The sequence below is a fragment of the Sapajus apella genome, unplaced genomic scaffold, assembly GCF_009761245.1.
Source record: "Sapajus apella isolate SASKATOON/1434 unplaced genomic scaffold, GSC_monkey_1.0 scaffold104, whole genome shotgun sequence".
In the NCBI taxonomy this organism is placed as follows: Eukaryota; Metazoa; Chordata; class Mammalia; order Primates; family Cebidae; genus Sapajus; species Sapajus apella.
Window position 1 is genome coordinate 2,634,085 of NW_022437044.1, and position 9,357 is coordinate 2,643,441.

Consider the following 9,357-nt stretch of genomic DNA (forward strand, 5'->3'; position numbering starts at 1 on the left):
AGAACAAACTTTAATAAATTTTAAAAGATTTTTTGAAGCATCATTTCTGATCACAGTTGAATGAAATTAAAATATAATGTACAGGATGAGGTTAATAATATTGAATCCTATATTGAAAGTTTGATAAGAGATTAGATTTTCGGTGGTCTTACCACAAAAAAGTAACTATGGAAGGCAATGGGCATGTTATTTTGATTATACTAATCATTTCACTATGCCCTTGTATATCAAAACATTATGCTATGAACCTTAAATATGTATTAAAAGGAATTAAAGAAATATTAATAAAAGTACTAATGGTATTTTTAATGGGAAATTATTGTCATTTAAATTTTTTTAATTTTAATTTTAGAATCAGAGGTTACATGTCCAGGTTTGTTACAAGGGTATATTGTGTGATGGTGTGGTTTGGGCTACTCTTCATTTAGTCACCCAGATAGTGAACATAGTGCCTATTAGAAGTTTTTCAGCACTTGCTCTCCTTCCTCCTTTTGGAATCCCCAGAGTCTATTGTTCCCATCCTTATGTCTATGTGCACCAGGAGTTTATCTCCCAGTTATAAGTGAAAATGTGCAACATTTGTTTTTCTGGTTTTGTATTAATTTGCTTAGAATAATGGCCTCCAGCTGCATTCATGTTGCTGCAAAGGACGTGATTTTGTTCTTTTTTTACGGCTGTGTATTATTCCATGGTGTATATGTACCACATTTTTGTTATCCAGTTTATCACTGATGGGCACCTAGGTTGATTTTATGCCTTCTTTATTATGAATAGTGCTGTGGTAAACATACAAGTGCCTGTTTCTTTTTCGTAGAACAATTTCTTTTCCTTTGGGTATATGCTCAGCCATTGTATTGCTGAGTTCAATGGTATTTCTATTTTCAGTTCTTTGAGAAATCTCCAAACAGCTTTCCATAGGGGATGAACTAATTTACATTCCCACCAACAGTGTATAAGCATTCCCTTTATGACCTCACCAACATCTGTTATTTTTTTGACTTTTTAATGATAGCCATTCTGACTGATATGAGATGGTGTCTGATTTTGGTTTTGATTTGAATTTCTCTGATGGTTAGCCATGTTAAGTATTTTTTCATATGTTTATTGGTTGCTTATATGTCTTATTTTGAAAAATATTTGTGTCCATTGTCCACTTTTTAATGGGACTATTTGTTTTTTCTTTATGATATAAGTTCCTTATAAATTGTGGAGATTAGTCCTTTATTGGATGCATAGTTTGTGAATATTTTCTCCCATCCTGTAGGTTGTCTGTTTACTCTGTTGATAGTTTCTTTTGCTGTGCAGCTGCTCTTTAGTCTAGTTAGGTCCCAGTTGTCAATGTTTGTTTTGGTTGCAATTGCTTTTGAGGTGTTAGTCATAAATTCTTTGTCTATGCCAGTATCTGGAAGAGCATGTTCTCTGTTTTGTTCTAGAGTTTTTATATTCTGATGTCTTATATTTAAGTCTTTAATTCATCTTGAGTTAATTTTATATATGGTAAAAGGTAAACGTCCAGTTTCATTCTTTTGCAATACTATTTTTCACAGAATTAGAAAAAACTATTTTAAAACTCACATGGAACCAAAAAGGAATCCAAATAGCCTAAGCAATTGTAAGCAAAAAGAATGAAGCTGGAGAAATCACATCACCTGACTTCAAACTATACAACAAGGTTACAGTAACTAAACCAACACTTATGCCACAAAATAGGCACATAGACCAGTGGAACAGAATAGAAAGCCCCCAAATAAAGCTGCACATCTACAGTCAATAGATCTTTGACAAAGTCAACAAAAGTCAGCAATGGGGAAAGAACTCACTATTCAATAAATGGTGCTGAGAAAACTAGCTAACCAATGTCATTTATTGAACAAATTAACAAGCTGATTTTATAAGGTTCTCCAAAGAAACGGGACCATTAAAACGTACATTTGTGTACCTGGAGGCACACAGAGGGATAAAGAGAGAAAGAGAGGGATTTTTAAGAAATTGGTTCGTACAATTATGAAGTCTGGCAAGTCCAAATCTGCGGGCTATGGCAGTAGGCTGAAAACACAGGAAAGAATTGATTCTGTAGTTTGAGTCTGAAGATAGTCTGCTGCAAGATTTCATCTTCTTTCAAGGAGTTCAGTCTTTTTCTGTTAAAGCTTTTAACTGATTTGATGAAGTCTATTTACATTATTGAAGGCAATCTGCTTTACTCAAAATCTTTTGATTTAAATGTTAATCTCATCTTTAAAATACCTTAACAATCACCATTCTGGCTGGCCTTAGATGGTATCTCATTGTGGTTTTGAATTCTGTACCTTCACTGAAAGTTGAGTAAAATATATTTTCATCGTTTATGGTGGAGAGTGAGTAGTGCCTTAAGGTAATCAATTCCTCAGCCATGGAAAATGGGTTCAAAATAATGATATGTTTTGCCTTTGGGAACTGATTTCAAAGTATTTGAAAATATTGAGGAAGCTAAAGAAACAGTATATGAAGGTTCCATTCAGTCTGTGTGACATTGGCTTATGATATCTAGTTTATACATTCCATAAAAATCTCTGATAAAAATGTTCATGAGGAAAGAATCAAGGACACCCTACTTCAAATATTCTAGGTGAAATATTTGAATAATTACAAATTTACCTCTTTCATTGTTTTGGAAATAAACATTTTCTTATTGTTGTTTATAGGACTATCACAAAAAAAGTCAAATGTGTTGCTGAAGTCCAGATATAAATGTGTTTATATTTTTTACATAGTTACATGTCTTGATAAGTAAATAAGCTTGTTTATATTGTTATAGTGAACCCCAAGTTTATCTTCAAAGAATCAGTATGTCAGTATGTTCAGCTCTCTTACTCTTTAATACTCTATTTTAAAGTTTAACTTCTTTGTAATTCCAGTAAACAACCTTCTCCATGGGTTCTAATCAGTAGCTCACATCTGTTCCCCTGGCTCCCCGCCGCCCCCGCTTCATTCTGACTCCTCCCTGTCACCTGCTCCAGTCACCTCCTCCGGTCACCTTATTTCACCTCTAGCTACCTGCTCTGACATGCCTATAACTGTCCTTTCCACCAAAACACCTACCCTGCCACTCCAGCTTGAACTCTTCTCCCTTTAAAATAGCCAGTTGGGATTAGTCTAGCTTGTGCAGTCTTAACCCTAGCCAATAGGGGAACAACACAGCAGTAGAGACAACCCCCATCAGGGATAAGTCCCCCTTCCCCCTTGTCCAAGCGTATGGCTGCCATTGCTCCATCTGTGCACTGCACCCTTCTATAGAAGCAAACTGGCTTGCTGAGAGGATTTATCTTCGAGTGCTATTTCTTTTGCAGCATTGAAATTTTACTTAAAACCATATGATATGTGTTTTTGAGGCATAGGTACTTAATGAATTCATACTAATTACAAGGATGTAAACTGTAGTGTAAGAGCTATACATAAAAACTGTGAAGTCATATGGATTTAAGTTCAATCCACATTCCACTGTCTACCAGTTGTGTGATATTGAGAAAATTATCTAACCTTTCAGAACCTCTATTCATTTATCATTTTAATCTAGAAAATAATCAAACCTACTCTATATGGTGTTTGTGAAGATTAAATGAGGTAATATATGTCAAGAATCAAGGCTCAATAATATTAGCTATTGTGTTTAGTGATCATATCTTTACTTATATGTTCAACAATACTGACAAAAGGGATATCAAGGTCAATGGTCTGTGGTTTTCAAAATGGAAATATAATTTAATGGTTTTTATGGTTGAATTTTCCTTTACTGAAAGACATTGAGTTGAGGAATAGAGAAATAATTATTAGGTAAGCTTATAAGGCACATGATTATGATTGAGTTCCACTAATTTATATTTCTGCATTATGCTTTATGTTAATTCCAGAGCATTATATTCATGCAGCAGTAATAGGAAGTACTGATTTTTTAATGCCCATCCTCTTGATAAAGCAATTTAACATCAGGACAATTTAATTGTGTCCTTTTCTATTACTTGATTATGTGACACTCCAATGTTAAGAAATCACGTCTAGGTCTAGGAAATTCAGACAGCTTACTTTTGATGTACAAAACATGTAAATACACACACACATACACACACAGGATTTACTCCCTCTCTCTCTCTCTCTACATATATATATATGTGTGTGTGTGTTTGTGTGTGTGTGTGTGTGTGTGTGTGTGTGTGTGTGTGTGTATCCATTAGTTGCACCTGGCTTTCAGCTATTTTTGTGTTAAAATTTCCTATTATTTATGGTTTTTCCTAAGCACGAAATCCTGAGCCATGGAATACCAGGTAATGATACAATACAGTAGTTGCACGTTTTGATTTCCACACTGTTCAGGAATCCACAGATTTATCTGAATTTTTTTCTCTCCTATAGTATTATTAAGTAATTACTCAGATACTTCAGGCATAATAGCTATAGTCTGGGGAGTCTCAGTGTATCAAAATCCTTACAGTGACCCATCGGTTAAAGAGACATGAATGAGTCCGTGGAAATTGCAGCTTCATGATGATGATAATAAGCTTGTATGTTCATTTTGATAGTGATCCTCAGGAAACAAATTTTTCCTATGATGTCTCCTGATTGTCCTTCCAATGTGCCTTACTTGTTCAAAAATACTAATATCTGAAACATTCCACATGGCAAGAAAGGAATCAAAGAATGAGCAGTGCTCTGCTTCTTGGAGATATGCTTTATGAGAAAGTGTAGTGATGAGCAATAGCAACAAGCAAACTCTCGATGCAGATATAAAGTTTTGGAGTTCTGGAGCCACAGCTTCTACTGTTTGCCATTCCTATACATGCTTTTCACAAATAATGCCAACTTTTACCATCAAAGAAATAACCACTACTCACCAAAAAGAAAGAAAGAAACAAACAAAAAAACAGCTTTACACAAAGAAATTTGCCAACATGTTGGTTTGGGCTCAGTTCTTCCTTTAGTTTTTTATAAAATAGCAGGAGACAATACATGGCAAACAATTGTGACATGTTGTTTATTATAACCAAATAAGTCCAAGCATATGAAAAGCCAATCATATATAGCAAGCAGCTCACAGATTAAAACAATGATGTGGTGAATGGTCTGACAACTTTATACTACAATATACCCAGTTTGCCTAAAGAGCAATACTTCTACCATAGTCTATTGTGGATAGCAACGTAAAGGAAGAAAATGTTTCTGCTGATCTTCAGCTTCAATAATTAGTACCGGATATAGATAATGGGTAGTTAGATAATTGGTAAGGAATCTCATAAAATGGTAAATGACATAATCTTTATAGAATTCTCTGCAGGTATGCACATATATTGCAATGCTGGAGTATCCAATTATCTAAACTGTGTATGAGTACCATCCAAAGAATCCTTATTATTGGTTTTTGTAATTTAGATTACATATAATGTACTAACTGTAGTAATATCACCCACAGTGATACAGATATTGCCAAAGGTATTGCCAAAAGCAAAACAATCCTAGTAATAAACCAAGCCTTTGGTGTGCATTTGAATCTCCAGTTTCTGTAATCCCCACACACATAAGGAAACCACAATCACTATGACAATCACTATGGACACCAGGTAGATGACCACTGCTAAAGGCCAAACCCACTGTCTCCAGTTCCTCCAGGTACAAATGCAAAGCATGTTTTCATACAAATCGGCTCTGAGTAGCAAGGGAAAAGAGCTTGAAGGAGACTGTAATGGGAAGGCTGTCCTTTGTTTTGACAACTCACATATTATGTAGAAAGAGCTGTTGGGCAATTTTACCAACAGCTTGAGCCACCTCCTTGGTCAGAACTGTGTTTGTGCTCCTGCTGCTACTGTTACAATTGAGGTCACTCAGGGTGCTACCCTGCACACCCCAGTTCTGCCCCTCAGCTATCTGCCTGATCACTGTTTTCTTTGGGGGCTGAGTTTCCACCCTCCAGTGTCTCTTCATCCAATTTTGCTCGTAGATAAGGCCCCAGAATTTCCTCACTCATTTGCATGGAACGTCCCCTATGATGGAACCCAAGTTTCAACCAGGACTTTCAATTTAGTGTTTTTATTAATGAATGCATTAGATTACAACTCAAAAGAAATCCTGTATTAGCATCTCAACTGTCCTAAGAAGTGAGTTCTACAAGTTTCCGTGAACGAGCTTGACACTTAATCCCAAGGACACTTTACATACATTCATCATGAATGAATGCCTACATTATGAGTTCTGAGAGGTTCTGAAGTGCCTACCCACCTCCAAATATCTCTTACATCAGATTGCTGTAAAAGCTAAAATCAGTACATTAGGACTACTGCTTTGGACAGCATGTCTTTAGAAGGCCTAATATTAGTACTCGATTTTATTAGGTTAATACATTAAGAGTACAGGGTTGAAAAGAAAATTGGGGAAAAAAACTGATTTTAGAAAGTTTGGAAGCAAATGGTGTTGATGCTCAGGTGAAATCAGACATCCTCTGCATGAGAATGGGGCACTGGATTACCAAGTAGCTGAAAAGGTAGTTTCTATGGGTGAAAGTAAGCTAGAACATTTCAGTGAAAAGCTAGTGTAGTTTAATGATCAGGGATGACAAATAGCATAAGAAAATTACTAGAGGGAAGTGGTTGGGTAAAAACAAACTTTATTTGCTTCTTACTTTTGCTTCAGATTGGCCGTGCCTACCGCTACTCATCACCCCAGTCTTTTGGGTATAAAGGCAATTACACATGAATTTGCTTAAGAGCAAAACAATCAGTAGCACTATGTAGCTGTGCTATTCTTTTAAACAAATCTTCTCTCAGGGTAGGGAATAAAATAATTGGAAGAAGCAGCAATCTATGTGAGCAAGCATCCTCTGCAGGAGACAACACAGGAAAAGGCTTGGGGAGGAGTTTCCCAGGACTAGAGGAAGAATCACAAAGAGTTCACATGAAATGTCTTTCTTCTGAAGTGCTCAAAAGACTGTGTAAATGCAAAATAACTTGGAGGATGGCTATCACGCTGTCCTCAGGGTCTTGATTATGAGGTGGATACATTTTGTCTGGTTTTGCCTTGTACTGAATTCCTTACTAGAACAGATGGTCAGATAACCAGGCTCCTACATATTGTTAAGGTGCCTCTATACAAAAGTAATAAAAATTGTATATGAATGCCAAAGTGTGTGATTTAATTATATCTTTAATGTCTCATCATGTACTTGAAGTTCATAGTGATTTATTGGTTTCCTTTCCAATTTTTCCCTTGGGTCAAAGACAAAGTCTAATAATAAAAAATAATTAAATTTCCTTCAGTTGAGAATGTCAATGTAGTAGGTATTCAGAATATCAATGGGTTTTCTAAAGGGAAGAAATTAAGCATGGAACTTTTAGTAAGACAAATATTACTATATATTAAATCTGGACTAAAATTTAGATGCTACTCCTTAGCTCTTAATCGTACTTAACATGGCAATTTTTCTACAGCATCAAGTAATGTGACTGGAGGCAAGGTGGAATAAATATAAAACCTTTTAGCCAGTTGAAAGATATATCAACACAGTGACATTTTTAGTTTCAATTTTTATGATTGCATATGTGTACATGTGATTGTGTGTCTGTGATGCAAATCATCCTTGCTACATTACTGGCTTTGAAATTATTAGGTTGTTGTCCTTAACTCTCAATCCTCAGTAGAGGAAATTTTGCTACAGGGCAGATTACCAATATAGCACTCCATCAACTAGAACTGTTTGCTGTCTCCATAGACGTATGCCATTACCTAGAAATCTCCAAAATGCCATAGCTAAAAAAGTCCAAGGTATGGATATGGAAGGAGATTAGCCAAATTTTAAAGTATTTTTTCAGACAGCCCTCTCTGGGAAGTTGGTCCTGTTATTACCATTATAATAACTGGGGCAAATATACCTATGCTTTCAGAAACTAGTGTGTAATCTTTAGTTTACATGATGAATTATCGACTTTACCCAAATTCTTCTCTTTCCCTTCTCACAAAATATGATAGGAATAAGAAACACCATATCTATTATTTTATAGTGAGAAGCATTTCTTAGGTATGCTGACAAAATGATGAAATTCTTTGCTTGCAGAGTGAGATATTTCTGGCAGACTCTGATAGTGGTGAAATAAAACAAATTGAATCAACCTATTCAGTTTGGTAATGATATATTTTATCTTAATTTATTTATAGCATAGTAGTAGATATATTTTCATCTTAATCTGTTCATATAAATATTGGTAAACTTATGTAGGTAAACATCAATTGAGTACCTAATCTGTGCCAGACACTGTTGTAGATCATGTATGGGAATCATTAACCTGAATATGTTTACTAGAACATTCTATTATTAATAATGTCAGAGAACATAGGATACTGTATAAAGTTTTGACTCTAACAGTGAGTATTTAGAATATTTAAGTTTATGTATACTAAATTATTTTATGTTTAAGATCACCAAACACATCTTTATTGCCAAAGTCAATGAGTGATTTTCAGTATAATCTGCTTGAGCACCCTGATGTATACTTGTTATGGTCCCGTTTACTGGCTACTAGATATGTCACTCTCTCACCTTTCTAAGGTATATTTAGGTAAAACAGACCACCCTAAAGCCAGTCATCAGAAGTAATTTAAAGTTTATGAAAAGCAAGGTGAGTTCTCTTACCTAGGTGTGGGTACCACTAGCAAGAGGGTTCTTTGGCGGTGTACAGGAAAGCAAAGAAGAGAGACAGTTTTTGCAGTGTCTGAAGTACAAATAAAGAACAGGAGCCTGTTAGTGGCAGTTTAAAATAATTCTAGAAGAAGGCTAATTCTGGCGGTGGAGTATGCGTGTTGGGGGAGTTGATTGGCTGGTGAAGAAAATGCAGAGTGATAGGTGGTGACTTGGTGACTTGAGTGCAGCTTTGTGGAAATCAACTGAAGTGACAGCAGTTGAATGTCTATTGATTTTTTATTCTGGCAGTTTTTAAAAAGGTTTAACCAAATGTTATTTTGTCAGGAGTTGAGTTAATTCAATTTCTGCACATAGGGTTGACAACCACTTACTCTTTATTTGACTTCAGTGACTTTTATCTTTCCTGATTTCATCACAAAAGTCCCTTCCCCTGCCCCCATAAACTCTCACTTTGTTTCCCTTTTCCAGACCCTTTCTCGTTATGACAATGTTTTACCATGTTCCATCCTTAGCTTTCTTCCAACACCATATATTATTAGTGATCACGGGGTGTGTGTGTATGTGTGTGTGTGAGAGAGATCAGCAACTTCTGGGAAGCTATTCCAGTATATATGGACTATAGTCCCAGGTCAAATCAGACAATCCAAATTATTTCTTAGGTACAAGGAGGAGTGTCTCTTCCACTTGAGATATTATTATCA

General features: G+C 35.5%; 1 pseudogene; it reads right to left on the reverse strand.

The window, feature by feature from the left end:
- Positions 1 to 4,343: 4,343 nt before the first annotated feature.
- LOC116536834 lies at positions 4,344 to 6,050 on the reverse strand (annotated as a pseudogene).
- Between the last annotated feature and the right edge of the window lie 3,307 nt (positions 6,051 to 9,357).